We start from the raw sequence: 17490 nt of genomic DNA on the forward strand, positions 1-17490 counted from the left end.
TATAAGTACTATTGCAGGTGTTTATAATTTATCATTTCTGTGGTTTACATGACATAGGTGACTATAGTGCAACACTCTAGAGCCTACAATGTTGACTTTTTTTTTAGTCTTACACCCCCATATTGCAGGAGTCTCAAAGTCCCACTCACTGACCTGCAGTCTCCAACCCATTCATTTTTCATACCTGTGGTAAGAATTGATTGAGAGTGGCAGAAATCGTCCTCATCAGAAATCTTTAAGGGTGCTTCTGATGAGTTCTGTATATTTTTTGACATCCTTGGGGTGTTATAGGATAGAAGTGATATACAAGGGATTTTGAATAAGCCAGCACTTACTTGCAGAAATAATACAAATCCTTCATTTGCCCCATTTCCATTTACACTTTATGTGGTGGCCCATTCTGGATCCCCAGTCTTCAGTGGAAATGTTATTTGCTGAAATGCTCCAGAATGGATTTACCCTTATCAGTAACCTACTCCCATATTTCCCATAACAAATGCAAGCAGTATGAAGCCTCAACATTGCCAGCTCAACCCAGGTTAACATTGCTCATACTGTGACAATATCTTGGGTGACCAGAGGTACACACTCTGAACTTGCATGTAGCTCTTTGTATATAGAAATGGCCTTGCACACAGCTATAATATCACCACCCAGAGGCACATGTCCATGCTGATGCAGTCCATTTCCTGTTTGTCTTCTACTTCTAAACCTGTTCACTTTTAGGTCATGTATAACAGCAGCTCTGTGAGTCCTTCCTACATCAGATGCCTTCAGCTATGGTATGCCCTTTCTGTCGTGTACTGCACCGAAGGAATGCCTTTTTCCCCCAAGATCATAATCGGTGACTGATCATGCTAAATTAGTTACTTGCGCATTCTTCAGCGGCTGCAGGTTTCTCATTTCCTCGTTTCTCTTTCATCTTCATTGCCTATGCTTTATTAAATAGTGCATGATGCAGCCGAGGATGAAAGTATGGTGTAAACATGTGGCACTGCTGGGATTAAACGAAAATATTGTATAACGATGCAGTCACTGAAGGATAAAACAAACTGATTTCAGCACCTGAAGTGTCTGAAACTGAGAAATGTGGCACCACTATAGCAGAAGGCCTCAGAAGAACCTCAAGGCCACGTATAACTATAGCTTTACATTTCTAATTGTATTGTCTTTAACATCATGGAGTCCAATGTCATCTTAGTGTCAAATATCTGCACATTGCTACTAAAGTTACCTGTAGCCCTACCATTTCAAAATTGACATATTGTAAGTAAGCATATTATGTGATGTTTAAAATATGTGCTGTGTTTTCAGATATTGTTTAAACATCTACTGCTCAAACTTTGGAATTGTGGAGCTTTTCTTCCCGGGACTCCAGTGAAAAAGGGTTCTGACCCAGTTGGACTTTTCCCATAACAAAATGTCAATACATGAACACATGGGATTGAAAAGATTGCAATTTTTTCAAGCTTTTTCCTTTACATTTCCATGTTTTGTTACCTTTGTTTTCTCTCATAAGACTGCTGATGCAGACTCCTTTGTGTTATATGTTCACTTTGAACAATTCTCCACTTATGCCGTATGTTGGAACAAGGTGTTTTCACAACATTTTGTGTCATTTTCTTATTAATATGCTCAGCGTCTGGTTCAATGCTAACAGCTCTTATAGCACCCATTTTCAGTGAAAATGTAGTGTTTTTGTTTTTTAGACAGTTGTGAAACTGTATTTCAGTAGCTGACCAGTAGATACTTCACAGAGAAGATAATTGCCTAATGAAATGTACTTGAGTTGTGTATTTTCTGAAAGAAGGTAATCCATGTAATATTTTAGCTTGCTCAGCTCCCACCAGTGACATGGCAGTAGGCAATTTTCTCTTGGGCTTAGAATAAAAAACACATTAAGGTCATTGTGCTCACTAGATAGGGTTGCCACCTTTTCAAATGCCCAAAGTGGGACATTTTTTGTACAAACGTCAGATTTTGCAAGGCAAAACATACCCATGGCCAGTACAAAGGACAGAATTTCACTTTTTTGCCAAAATAAAAGCTTATTGTTGTAGCATTTTAGTTGCTTATTCTGTTTCTTATAACATTTAGGTGTTTCAGATACAGAATAACTGTTTTCTGCAACTATTACATAAAATATAGGAAACATATTTGTCCTAAAATCTTAGGACATTTGCCATTTTTTCGATTTCTTTGCAGGACACAACTGGCCAAAGAGGGACTGTCCCTTGCAAAGTGGGACAGGTGGTACCCCTATCACTAGAACTGTATGCACTTTGTGTATGTATTAAGTAAGTATTTCTGAACAATGCCGTAGTACACAGTCATTTTTTGTTTTTGAAATTCTACTGTTATGCAACTGCTATTTATGGGGGATGACAAACCTTGCCAGAGTGATTGATTCAGGTCTGCAAAACTGCTTATAATAGTAATAGAAATTGAGAATTATTAATATAACAAAAAGAAAAAAGGAAAATAAATTATATGGACAAAGAGGGTAGTGGAAGAGGGATGCAACAATCATAAAATTCCATTCTTAATTGTTTTTCCTTCTCATAAAATATATTGATGGAAAAAAATCATCACAGGATCTACACATTCATTTTAACTGTATCTAACTATTTTATTTAGAACTGTATAATTTTAACAAATTTTCACAGATAAAATTATGCCATGAAAAACGAAGACAGCAATGACTTGTGGGGATGGGGAGTGAACTCACAGCCATTCCAACAGCCTCAGCGGACAGAAACTTAACATGATGAGCCACATCTGCAGCTGCTGTGTGTGGTGTGTTTGTGTGTGTGTGTGTGTGTGTGTGTGTGTGTGTGTGTGTGTGTGTGTGTGTGTGTGTGTGTGTGTGTGTGTGTGTGTGGAGAGGGGGTGATGGCATCTAGACTCAACATTCTAACTTTGCACAGTCATACTAATTCAAGTGATGGCAGATGTACTGCTGTGCAAATATAATTAACCATTATTTTGATTGCTTCTTGTCTCTGCCCAAACAGACAAGTCTTTCACAAAAAAGTTACATTTGCCCACTGTCACTCTCTTAGTTGTCCAGTCTCTCCCTGTTCATCTCCTGGCTCCTTTCAAATCTCTGCAGGTGCTAGAGGAAAAGAAAGAGCATAATGAAGATGTGCATGGCGCCTTGCGTTGGCAGGGTGTTAGGTTAATGAAAGGATTCTGTAGTTACTGTATAGAGATGGTGATCATGGCTGAACCACAGCCTCCCATTGGCCAAGGAGGTCAGGCTTGCATTGCTTCAGGTTACTATATTTGTGATGGTACTGTCCCCCCTTGCATTGATGCCAGTAGCGTGGGTCACAGTCTTGACCAAACTATTCCAGGCATCAGCCTTGAACTGAAACTTGATATAGCCCTCCACCAGGTGCCTGTGGCTTTATTTCTTAATGAAGATGTTCAGAAAACAAGCTTGGACTCCTCCACACACAGCCTATGTGCTGTCAAAGAAGCACTACCTTCACCTTCACCAGCCATAAGTATCTATCCAAACATGTCAGGAAGAATGGCAAAAAGTGGCACCCAAATGACTTCTTATGTGTTTCAGCCTTTGAGCATTGATGGGCACCAGTGGGAACCTCATTTACCTGATGGATAGCAAAATATTTAAACAGTAGGCAATGTATTATTATGGGTCCAGTGGCACTTTAAACATGGCAGTCTTCCATTCCTCTTTTTGCTACTGTGCATACATGCTCAACAGTGACTCTATCTTCAGGTGGTTAAAGAAAGCATGACCACTGGTCTCAACCTTCCATCTATTAACTATGTAATACTGCTTCTCATAATGTTGAACACATAGACAACAGCTTACCAACAAGTTCTGCTAGGAAACTCTCAGCATTGTTAGCAGGTGCCATATTGTATTTATAAAATGTTCTTTTGATTAATTCATATTATTCTGTGTAATTTCCCATGGATACCAGCTGAAAACATTGTAGTTGCAGTGGTGGTGCTGTGGTAGCATTGTCACCTCACAGTAAGACTTTGTCCTGTTCGATTCTCAGCTAGAGCGTCTGCTCTGTGGAGATATGCGTGAATGGGTCTACCTTCGTTGAAGGTTGTGCGTCAGGGCTGGCAACTCAGCAAGTAAAAATCTACTGCCAATCATTAGCAGACCGGAGTTCCGCTGTGGCGACCCCTAACCGGGAAAAGCTGAAAGACACAACAACCAGCTGAAAACATTGCTACAACTAGAATGGGTGACATTCTCTCTCTGTGGAAATGTGGAGAGTCTTTAAAATTTCTTTTGAAGAGCATTCCTCATACGAAGGTACACTTATAAGAAGGAGAATTTCCCAAACCCTGTAACCTGGGCTTCCTGCACATGCTCAGATTGCAAATACTCAGATTATCACAGTTTCTCAGACATGTGGATGACATTGTGTAGAACTCAGCATGATGTTCATCATGTTTGCTCATCATGCAAATTGAGCTATTCGGAAACAGTAATTAGAACAGCCCTAATTAGCATACTCATTGCAGCCAGAGGGAAAATCTGATGATATAAGTACAATGGGATCTCCAGTTCATCACCACACTATGGAAGAAGTTTGGATTGAATTCTGAAAAAATATTTGTTGCTACTTAACAGGTTGTTGTTTACATAAGATATGTGAAATTTTAAAAATGCACATCCTTGTACAAGGCTGTTCTTTTGTGTGCTGTGTAGTGTAAGAACTTAGCATTTATGTTAGTTTTGTACTGCAAATGTTGGTGTATTAGCCATTTTTCTCTAAAAGGTTACATTAATGGTGCTTTTTACCACTGTAGCAGGAAGGCATGTTATAGTACTTTGTGGGAAAGTGAGGAGTGCCAAACATACTAATAAAACATATTGTGTAACTAAAAGCATTTGTGACCACAGTATATATTTTCTGTAAATCTTTAGCCAAAGGAACATGTGCCTGGTATGGTAATTGCTTGATTAGTTGAACTTGTGTATATTTGTGGCAATGATCTGAGTTAGATATTATGTACTGGCTGACATTCAGATAGTGGTTGTTGGGTTACTATCAGGCCCACATGAAATGTACCAGACGGGCAAGTACCATACACACAAGTTATTAGTACATGTGATATCCATGTGAAACCACAGCCGTTAGATTAGTGATTCTCGATACCAACAAAGCTATGCTAGCAAACAGGCTGACAAAGGCATGTCCACCCACAAGCCAATTTCACAGAAGATTAAATGAAGCAGTACAAAAGGCATGCCATCTCCATGGAATGAGGCAGTACTAGAGGCATGCCATCTCCATGGAATGAGGCAGTACTAGAGGCATGCAATCTCCATGGCATGAGGTAGTACTAGAGACATGCCACCTCCATAGAATGAGGTAGTACTAGAGGCATGCCATCTCCATAGAATGAGGTACTACTAGAAGGATGCTATCTCCATGGATTGAGGCAGTACTAGAGGCATGCCATCTCCATGGAATGAGGTAGTACTAGATGTGTGTCATCTCCATGGAATGAGGTAGTACTAGAAGCATGCCATCTCTATGGAATGAGGTAGTACTAGTGGCGTGCCATCTCCATGGAATGAGGTAGGACTAGAGGCATGCCATCTCCATGGAATGAGGTAATACTAGATGCATGCCATCTCCATGGAATGATGTGGTACTAGATGCATGCCATCTCCATGGAATGAGGTAGTACTAGAGGTGTACCATCACCATGGAATGAGGTAGTACTAGAGACATGCTATCTCCATGGAATGAGGTAGTACTAGAGACATGCTATCTCCATGGAATGATGCAGTACTAGAGGCATGCTATCTCCATGGAATGAGGTAGTACTTGAGACGTGCCATCTCCATGGAATGATGCAGTAGTAGAGGCATGCCATAGCCATGGAATGAGGTAGTACTTGAGACGTGCCATCTCCATGGAATGATGCAGTACTAGAGGCATGCCATAGCCATGGAATGAGGTAGTACTTGAGACGTGCCATCTCCATGGAATGATGCAGTAGTAGAGGCATGCAATCTCCATGGCATGAGGTAGTACTAGAGACATGCAACCTCCACAGAATGAGGTTGTACTAGTGGCATGCCATCTCCATGGAATGAGGTAGTACTTGATGCATGCCATCTCCATGGAATGAGGTAGTACTAGATGCATGCCATCTCCATGAAATGTGGTAGTACTACAGGGGTGCCATCTGCATGGAATGAGGTAGTATTAGAGGGATGTCTTCTCCACAGAATGAGGTAGCACTAGATGCATGCCATCTCCATGGAATGAGGTAGTCATAGAGACATGAATGAGGCAGTGCTAGAGGTGTGCCATCTCCATGGAATGAGTTAGCAATACAAGCATGCCTTCTCCATGGAATGAGGCAGTACTAGAGGCATGCCATCTCCATGGAATGAGGTAGTACTAGAAGCATGCCATCTCCATGGAGTGAGAAAGTACTAAAAGTAAGCCATCTCCTTGTTAGACAGCTCTTCACAGTGAAAACTGCAGACTGGTCCTTCCATCACAGTGTGTGGTGCAATGTTGTCATTAATATCAATACCATGGGTGGTCAGAGTCATAATTAAGATATCGTCCACCACTGAGTGGCCAATATGATCTGTGCTGACATCCAGAGAGCAGAGGCCTTTACATGGGAACTGTGAGCAATGGGTGGTGGGCTGTTTACTGAACCACCATGTACAGTACAGAGGAGTGCTTGCTTCACTTAACATTTGTACCACCTGTTCTGGTCAGGTTACTAAATTCTGTGGTTAATACAGTATTAGAGATGACACAAGAGACCAAGGCTCAAACTTTAGCAATTTTATTTTTAGCTTTTAACAAGTAAGGTTTGTAACAAAAAAAAAAGCAATTGACTAGTCAATATGCAAAACCTAACCTATGACCTATCACATTAACAATTATAAAAACTGTTAAATCATGTACTTATGCAAAACCTAACCTATGACCTATCACATTAACAATTATAAAAACTGTTAAATCATGTACTTACAAGCATATGCAAAAAGAAAATCATCTTTGCCACTGATAGGGGACTCCAAACCTATTCAGTACAGCTATCTGTTCAGTCAAGACAGGGCCGACACTGGCAGGCAATGCTGTATGCTCAGTTCAGGCTCTTGCTTCAATCAGATCCGGATACAAGCATATGCAAAAAGAGAATCATCTTTGCCACTGATAGGGGGACTCCAAACCTATTCATTACAGCTATCTGTTCAGTCAAGACAGGGCCGACACTGGCAGGCAATGCTGTATGCTCAGTTCAGGCTCTTGCTTCAATCAGATCCGGATGATGATGAGTTCCAATCTATTACCAACCTCTGAGCCTTTTATAGGTTTGAGCATGCCATAGGGTCAATAGGTTCAATTGATTACACCTAGGCCATTAGGTAATCATTCAGCTGATGATATTTAGATCACCAGTTTATTCATGAGCTAATGAACTGTTTTTAAAACATTACAAATCATTTTCTGAGTTGTCAACAAGCCCCGTAATGTCTAGTTTTATACATTACTTCCTCCTTTCAGAAAGCCGTTTGCCCACACACCTGTGGTATAGTTCCTCTTTGAAATCCCCCTCTGTCTGGTAAACAACTTTTAAACTGGCAAACAACTCCAAAGGTTAACTAAAGTTCAGTTATACCAGTACCAGTGTACAAGGCTTGCCTTTAAAGCATAATTCTTTTAGGTTTCATGTATGTATATAACATTAAGCAGCATATCATGTATTTATTCAATTAACAGCATATCAATCTAACATTAAGCACACCTACAAACACACAGCAGTTCAATGGCTTAGGGCATCAAAATCAGGTAAACTGTGTGGATCCGTCACAGGCCACCCCTTGCACTAAGCAATGATCGCTGTGTGCTTTTAATAATGTGCAAAATTGACAGCATTTTATTGTATTTTTTTATGACCTTACAATAAATGCAGTAGGAAATTAAGCAGAACAACACTGAAACTATTGTGGTCAGCAATAAAGGGTGTAAAAGCAAGTTAAACCAGGCAGAAGCCTTTGGTGACCACATAAAAATATCATACCAATGTGAAACAGACATGTCTTGAATTTCGTTTGCAATTTGAAGAATGGTACCTTTGTCTTTAATCATTTTAATTACAGTTTGATGCGCATCATGTAAAGTCTTATTCAGCAGGAGCAGTACAGCTTGCCCTTCCTGCTTAATTTGTTTAAAGTCCGGGTGGACTAGAGATGGCCATCTAAAAGTGTGCAATGGTTTTATGCTAGCATTTAATGTGATGTCCATCCATCTAGTCAATCTGATCAATTCCCCAGTACAAAAATCAATGATTGCATGTACATTACTTTTACAATGTGCTCCACTGTCTGTGATTGTTTCATCACTCCAAGCCAGCTTACAGGAGGATACTACACAAGCTGTGGTATCATTGAGTTGATAAATGTCTGTCCCATTCACTCAGAGTATTGTCTCGTAACCACCCCTGGATTGGGTAGTCTACTTTTACTGTCACCGTCTGTTGTTTGGTCAGCCCCTCTACATGAATCAAGGCAGTATATACAGCCAGTACATGCTGTTCGAGAGGGCTGTATTTAGTTTGTGCTCCGGTCAGGGATTTAGACCAAAATCCCAGTGGTCTTTTTTTTTCCACATCATTCTTTTGCCACAATTCCCAGGACATGACATTATTAGCAACAGTCACTTCCAAAATAAAAGGTTGCTGTGGGTCTATTGGACCCAGTCCCACACTTTGTTGCAAGGCTTTTTTCGCTTCCTCGAAGGCCATCTGCTGTTTAGGACCCCACTGAAAGTCACATTTTTTTCTAGTCACATAGTGAATAGGTCGTAAAACTTGCCCAAGGTGTGGTACAAATGCTCTCCAAAAGCCCATTGCTCCCAAAAAGGCTTGTGCCTGCTGTTTTGTTTTTGGGACTGCAATCTTTTGAATGCTTTCTAAGGCCAATGCAGGTATTTTTCTTTTTGCTCCATTCCATATCATACCCAGGAATTTTACTGATGTTCCCTGCTGTTTTTTATCCTCATTTATTGCCCACCCTCGGCTCTGAAGGTGTTCAATCACTGTTTTCAATGCAATGTCCACATCCAGCTTTTCTCCTGTAATCAGGACGTCATCAATGTAATGGAATACAGTCACTTTATTTAACTGCAACTTAGCCAGATCTCTGGCCACCAGCCCATGGCAAAGGGTTGGGCTGTGTAGATATCCTTGTGGAAGTACCTGGAAGGTATATTGCCTCCCCTCCCAGGTAAATGCAAATTGAGCCCTACTCTCTTCTGCTATAGGTATGGAGAAGAAAGCATTTGCCAAGTCCAAAACTGCATGGTACGGCCCAGCAGAAGAAGAAAGTCTCTCTACAATGGTAACAATGTCCGGCACTGCTGCAGTTAAAGGTGGAGCCACCTTATTTAAGCCCCGATAATCTACCGTCATACGCCAGGAACCATCAGGTTTTTTGACAGGCCACACTGGGCTATTAAATGGGCTCACAGTTGGTTCGAGTATGCCAACATGAAGTAATTCCTGGATTGTTTCAGTAATTTCTGAATGGCCCCCTGGAACACGATATTGTTTGATGTTGGTCACCACTTTTGGTGTGGGAATATGCAAAGGTTCCCACTTGGCATCACCTCGAACAACAGCCTTGACTGCATTGACTGAACAGTGCCGTACTCCAAATCTAAATGGCCCTACTGTAGTTTCTAAGGTCCTACCCTTTAGAACATCTATTTCTAAAATGTGTTCTGGTACAGGAGCTATCACTGCTACAATGGCACTAGGAATACCATCCCCAAAGGCTATTCTTACTTTGGTTTTGACACCTATCGTCTTTGCCCCCCCCATATCCATCAATCTCCACAGACTGTCCACGGAATTTATGGGGGTTGCCTGCAAAAATAGTTATTTCTGATCCAGTATCTACTAAAGCCATTACGTGTTGTGGTCCCCCCCTCCAAAAAATGGTAAGAGGCACGTAGGGGCGTCGGTCCCCAGGTGTAATGGCTCTAACTGTGCCTCTAGCTACTGGGGACCCGCCTTCTAGTCAATTTGCTTTCATTTTTTTTATTGGGGTTTTCCACCCCTTCTCTCCCCAATTTCTTTCATCAGTAAACTCTCCCCTCTGCCATTGTGCTAGCTCCTCATCAGTGGGGATGTTAGGATACAACTGATTCCACCCTTTTTTCCCTTCAGCGGTACTTCTGTTTGGGCTTTTTGCAGGGGTTTGTTTTCCTGAAAGATCTGAGTCTCTTCCTTTCTGCTTCTGTTTCCATTTTTTGTATATTTCTTCTGTAGTTATTCCATCTATTTCTGCAGCTTCTACCCCCCATCTTAGCAAATCTAGAAACATCTGTCTCCTTGTTACTTTTTTACTACCCGTGCTTTTTAACTTGTCTGTATTTGCCTTTCTGGCTTTCCTCTGCTCTTTCTCTTCTACCAGCTCTGCCAGCTGGTTTAAAGTAGACATTACATCCCATATCGGTTGGCCAATACACCCTGCCAAGGCAGCCATAAGCTGCCCTTTCCACCATTGTGGGGCATTTTTAATTAACTTATTTCTCATATTACCAGTAAAGATTTGTCCGTCTGGCCCTTTTGGAATATGCAACTCCCCATTTATCATTTCTAATGAGTAAATAGTTGCTAACATGGCCATTTCCCTTAGCTGTTGGATTGCTTCAGCTATCGTTTTCCAGGATTTGCACTCCTCTGCTACTGCTGTAGCATCCGGCCAAGTGGCCCGAAAGGCTGAGGCTAACCATACCACCAATGTATTGATATGGGGATCTTTATGGTCACAATTGTTCACTATCTGCTTCAGCCAGGGTGAAATACTAAACAGGCACACTGGTGCATCTTTTCATCACTCAGTGACGCCGCCCCTGCCCCTGTATCCCAGACCCGAAGAAACCAAGCCAAGAGGGACTCCTGTATTGCTTCAAAGAACAACCATCCAGCTGCTCCCACTCCCTCTTTCACCTTCTTTCCCTTATCCTCCAATTTTAAACCTGATAAGGCCTTTGCCAGCTCCTCAGGGTCTACTGGGTTTACTGGTGAGGACTTAGGGGAAGGTGGAGGTGAAACCTGACTCAATGCCCTAGCAAGGGGGTCCCATTTTCCAAACAATGCTGGAAATTTAACATTTGCCCCTCCCTTACTTTTGGCATCTACAGATTGTTTCTTATTTAACCCTACACCTAGGTGCTTAAATGGAAAAAACATTGGCTGTTGTGACATATCTACTGCAAACCACAGATCCTGCCGACTACGCCAGCTGTTCTGGTCAGGTTACTAAATTCTGTGGTTAATACAGTATTAGAGATGACACAAGAGACCAAGGCTCAAACTTTAGCAATTTTATTTTTAGCTTTTAACAAGTAAGGTTTGTAACAAAAAAAAAAGCAATTGACTAGTCAATATGCAAAACCTAACCTATGACCTATCACATTAACAATTATAAAAACTGTTAAATCATGTACTTATGCAAAACCTAACCTATGACCTATCACATTAACAATTATAAAAACTGTTAAATCATGTACTTACAAGCATATGCAAAAAGAAAATCATCTTTGCCACTGATAGGGGGACTCCAAACCTATTCAGTACAGCTATCTGTTCAGTCAAGACAGGGCCGACACTGGCAGGCAATGCTGTATGCTCAGTTCAGGCTCTTGCTTCAATCAGATCCGGATACAAGCATATGCAAAAAGAGAATCATCTTTGCCACTGATAGGGGGACTCCAAACCTATTCAGTACAGCTATCTGTTCAAACTGTGAAAAACGAACACAGCACTCGTAACCACTATAAAGTCAAAAAGAAGTGCTTGGACACGCTGTTAAATGTTCCACGAAGGTTTATTCCAAAATTTAAAAAGATCCACGCTGCACCTAGTTGCAAAGATGCCAGACCATAAACGCTCTTACATACAACACAATTCCTGCGTTTTCGTCACTGAAGACTTCATCAGACAAAGATATAAATTTAATACACACATTTAAATACTAAAACAATTGATTAATGAACAATTCCATTGGTCGATAAATCAATTAAACTCAGTCAAACACACCAATCCCTACCTAAAAATCATTAATATTAATTCTTTTCATGATAAAGTGCTTAGTGCCATGAATTAAAAAATATGTTATATAAATATGTACTACTATTAAAAACTAGCTTCTATCCATATTTGTAATAAATAAATAAATATATATTATAAATAAATAAATAAATGTAATAAATGTTAAAAATTAATGTAATAAATGTTAAAAAATGTTACACCAGTCCAGGAATTAATGAATACCTGACCATAACACCCCTACTTAAATTAAGAGCTAACAAAATATAAAGTAGTTTAGAGTATGGACACTAGAGGGCATTAACACAGGATGAATATCCAAGTTCCATTCATTAGAAACACAAGTGAAGAATATAAAGTAACAATGATTTTTAACATTTATTACATTTATTTATTTATTTATAATATATATTTATTTATTTATTACAAATATGGATAGAAGCTAGTTTTTAATAGTAGTACATATTTATATAACATATTTTTTAATTCATGGCACTAAGCACTTTATCATGAAAAGAATTAATATTAATGATTTTTAGGTAGGGATTGGTGTGTTTGACTGAGTTTAATTGATTTATCGACCAATGGAATTGTTCATTAATCAATTGTTTTAGTATTTAAATGTGTATTAAATTTATATCTTTGTCTGATGAAGTCTTCAGTGACGAAAACGCAGGAATTGTGTTGTATGTAAGAGCGTTTATGGTCTGGCATCTTTGCAACTAGGTGCAGCGTGGATCTTTTTAAATTTTGGAATAAACCTTCGTGGAACATTTAACAGCGTGTCCAAGCACTTCTTTTTGACTTTACAGCTATCTGTTCAGTCAAGACAGGGCCGACACTGGCAGGCAATGCTGTATGCTCAGTTCAGGCTCTTGCTTCAATCAGATCCGGATGATGATGAGTTCCAATCTATTACCAACCTCTGAGCCTTTTATAGGTTTGAGCATGCCATAGGGTCAATAGGTTCAATTGATTACACCTAGGCCATTAGGTAATCATTCAGCTGATGATATTTAGATCACCAGTTTATTCATGAGCTAATGAACTGTTTTTAAAACATTACAAATCATTTTCTGAGTTGTCAACAAGCCCGTAATGTCTAGTTTTATACATTACTTCCTCCTTTCAGAAAGCCGTTTGCCCACACACCTGTGGTATAGTTCCTCTTTGAAATCCCCCTCTGTCTGGTAAACAACTTTTAAACTGGCAAACAACTCCAAAGGTTAACTAAAGTTCAGTTATACCAGTACCAGTGTACAAGGCTTGCCTTTAAAGCATAATTCTTTTAGGTTTCATGTATGTATATAACATTAAGCAGCATATCATGTATTTATTCAATTAACAGCATATCAATCTAACATTAAGCACACCTACAAACACACAGCAGTTCAATGGCTTAGGGCATCAAAAATCAGGTAAACTGTGTGGATCCGTCACACCACCTCCACAGAGTTCCTCAGTGCAGAGATGGATGTTGTGGCAGACCTGGAGAGGCACAGGGAATTTACACTGAGGTTACCCCAGCTATGCTAATACTATCTGGCCCTACTTATAACTTTCACTCACAATAAAATTTTAAATCCATCACTCACTTGTGTCATATAGGTACATTTGGTAAGCAGGTGCAACATGCATCTGTACAAGGAATGGGCAAGGTTACAACTGGATATCAAATGTTTATAATTATAAGGATATAAGTAGCATGTACCATTTTGGTGTTGGTCATTCTTACAATGGATATGCTTGTTTTGGTGTATTCACTGGTCAATCATTTTCTGGCACCAGTGATGGTGGAAGATCTTTAGCCTCTGAAAATGATGATGTGGATGAGTTGGCACAGTAAGAATATGCAGAGTGTGTGTTGGACACCTGGAAAGTGACTCCTATATCCCTTCCTCAAACTATGGACATAGTCTTTATGCCTGCACATACCCAGGGCACACTCCAAATAAGAGTGAAGAGGTTAATGGATAGCATAATTCACAATCAATTAAAATTTGACCTGCACATTAAAAATGTTATTAAAAAAAACGCATAAAAAAGGCACTGCTATATATGAACAAACAATTCTTTACTTCTGACACCAAACTATCTCTGGCTAGGGCATTTCCCCTACCATGCTTACTATATGCTCCTCCCATCCTTACAAACTTGCAATCCACACTAATCACCAAGCTTGCACAAACTTATAATAACATCTCTAGATTTGCAACTAACCTACCCTATAACTCTCACCATTGCATCACATTAAAGAAACTTCAATGGCTTGAGTTCCCCTGGAAATTATTACTGTCACAGCTAGGAATCACACACTTCCTACTACTTAAACCATCTAATGGCCCTCCCTATCCTCCTTGTATCCTACTATACTCCCAACCCCTGTCTCCAGAGTTCTGACCAACATCACCTATGTAGATATATACGAACCCCATAAAAGCATTGTCAAACTCTTATACAAACACTCAGTGTCCCAGGCCTGGAACAAACTCCTCTCCAATATAAGAAACATCCCACACATAAATCATTTCAAGAAAGAGCTAAAACATTTGTTATTTAATTCTTGGTCCTGCTTCTGCCAAGACCCCACTTGAATCATCCCCCTTCCCTTTTTCCTGTCCCTTTACTCTACTTCTTCTTCACTCTTTCTAATGGCTGTAACTCCCATGACTCTATTTCTCAAAATGGCTGGCATACCTAGCTTTTTTACAACTTATGTTTTCATTTGTAGCTAAAACCTTATGTAAACATGTATATAGCTAATGCTTTCTTTTCTTTTTTATTTGTAATTTGTAAATACAACAATATATATGCTTTCTCTCATTTTTGCTATGTTAACTTCTGCCACCTCTGTACATGCTTGCTGTGCCTGTTTAACTGCCTTGCTCAGTTTAATGCTTACCAGCCATTTATTTTTATATCTAATGTTATTTTACTGTACTCCTCAAATTTAATGTACCTCTGCTAATTGTGTGTATTTCAATGGAGCTTTTGTTGTCAGGTCTCCACTGAAAGTTGGAGTGCAGCTCAGTTGGACTATCCTGGTTAACAAATGTCAAATAAATAAATACATAATGCAGACACTGTAGCTCAAGGAAGTGGGGGGCCCCTCGGTAGAGAAATGTTTAAATCTGTTCCTGATCATCAAGGGAAGGAGGGTTCACATGAGGGGTGTTGTGGGAGGATTTTATAAATGCTTGTCAGAGGTATGGTTACCTCCCTCCCTCTCTCTGAGGTTGGAGTGTCAGTAGTTGCCACCCAATGTATGTGTCTAGCCATCATGGAGGCACAGGCGAGTTCTACCACCACCTCAATAGAGTTGTTAGGGTGATCCAGGCTCTTCAATCTGACTTATGGGAGTGCATGACCTATATGTGTGGTTCATTGGCTTAAATGACTCAAACATTGGAACAAACAATGTCTCCGCCAGGACATCTGCAAGGGATAGCGACTGTCCACCTGACTGGTCATCTGGCATGTCCTCAGATGTTAACTGGCCTGGCCATGGGTGAGCAGTGTTCCACTCCTGTAGTGTTAGCACTTTGACAGTAATGAATTGCATATGTGTCTTCACTCAGGAAAGTTTAAGGTTATGGCCATGCTGGCACCTCTACCAGCAAATGTCTGTCACAGTAAGGTAAGACACTGAGCCAAGGTCATAGGACAGATGATGCAACTCCTGACAGACAAACAAAAAATGTAAACCACTCAGTTAAGGTTGGAGTATGAACAGCAACAAGCAAATAAAAAAACAAACCACTTTTTATATTTTCTATATTTTTGTTTGACATTAGTTAGGTGCTTACGATAAATATGTTTTATGTTTTGTATTTGTGACTGAATGTTTTAAATAATTGTGACATGATCATCTACAAATAAGAGATTGGTTGTGGCATGTTTTTTAAATGCGGGTGTGTATTATTGAAGCAGAGGTTACTCTGTGAAAGTGCTTATCTGTTTTTTATGTTTAATTAAAGAGCCTTTTCATGTAACTCTTGCCAGAGCCATCTCAAATGGATAGGCTTATGCATGGGAAGCTAAACCTTTTGTCATGTATGCTTTGGCCTGCCAAGTAGTACAAGGTGTAATGCTACATAATGTGCTGAGGTTGTGCCTCTCCAGACACACACACACACACACACACACACACACACACACACACACACACACACACACACACACACACACACACACACTGACGTTGACCCTTCTACATAATAACTCCCCCCACAAACAAGTTCTCATACTATCTGTACCTGCAATTTATGTTTTTATATGCTTTGCCACTTACACATTTCTTTGTGAATGACATGTACCCTGTAGTCCCCTGTCCATCTTTGCATATGATGATAACTTTGCCATGCCCTGAGAACATTGTAACTTGGATTGTGCATGTCTGATGCACAGCACGGCCAAGTCTATGCATGGATAAACACAGTCTTGTGTTTGCATGCATCAGTTTTACTGTTGTGTGTCTACTTAACTCTTGTGTAGTTATGTTGTAAAACAATGTCTAATCTGCTGCCTGTTTGCTAATGCCACTGTGTACTGTGCCTGCCTCTGTCTGACATGGGCCAACTGGCTCCTTCCCTGACTTCTCATCTGTCTCAGCTCCTGCTGCCAGTGATGCTGAGAACTGTGGTCCCTGCAATAGTCCATCTTGCTATAAACTGGTTCATAAGAATGATATTGTGCAACACAGCACACACAGTCATTATGTTTGCACATGTGGTGGTGTCATACTAGAGCATCACTGGCTGTATCTAGACAGTGAAAATGTGACTTTACTGGACCCAACACATAGTCTATGATGCGTCTAGTTTGACATACAACATAATTATAACTGTGGTCAGTGGAATTATGCAGATTTTAAATTTATTTTATTTTGTATTGATTTTATTTTACATTTGTTTATGGGGAAAGTCCAACAGAGCATAAATCTCATTTACACGGGAGACCCAGGAGAAAACCACCACAAATATTAGTACAATAAATGCAATACACAGGTTGATAAAGAACAGTACAGGTGTTAAGGACATATTTCTGCCATATGGCTACATTTGTACAATACTTAGTACAGTAGAGACAAATTGTTTAAGTACAGAACATAGAAAGGGGCCATCATAAGCTTTCATAGAAGATCAACAAAGGTTATTGTATGTTGCACAAATGTGAGCCAGTAAAAGATGCTACCTAGGGTCAGAACAATTGCATATCCAAGAGTTATTTAAATGGGACCATAGGAGTTTTTTGAAGTTGTTCTTGATTTCTGTGGTCCTAATATCTATGAGGATGGAATTCCATGTTTTAGCAACAGAAGTAGAATACAAGGAGTCCCCAGAGCTTTTCTTGCTTTTGGTTATGTTAAGCAGTGCTTTGTTGGTAGATCTTTGTATG

The 17490-nt window shown here is 39.9% G+C and overlaps 1 protein-coding gene across 3 annotated transcripts in view; it reads left to right on the forward strand.

Annotated features, from left to right (window-relative positions):
• LOC122796246 (nebulette-like) overlaps positions 1 to 17490 on the forward strand; it is a 1283698-nt gene that overhangs the window by 125205 nt on the left and 1141003 nt on the right. The gene's annotated exons all lie outside the window — the stretch shown is intronic.

This window comes from Protopterus annectens, chromosome 3.part0 (genome assembly GCF_019279795.1).
Source record: "Protopterus annectens isolate FY-2018-M chromosome 3.part0, PAN1.0, whole genome shotgun sequence".
NCBI classification, from domain to species: Eukaryota; Metazoa; Chordata; order Ceratodontiformes; family Protopteridae; genus Protopterus; species Protopterus annectens.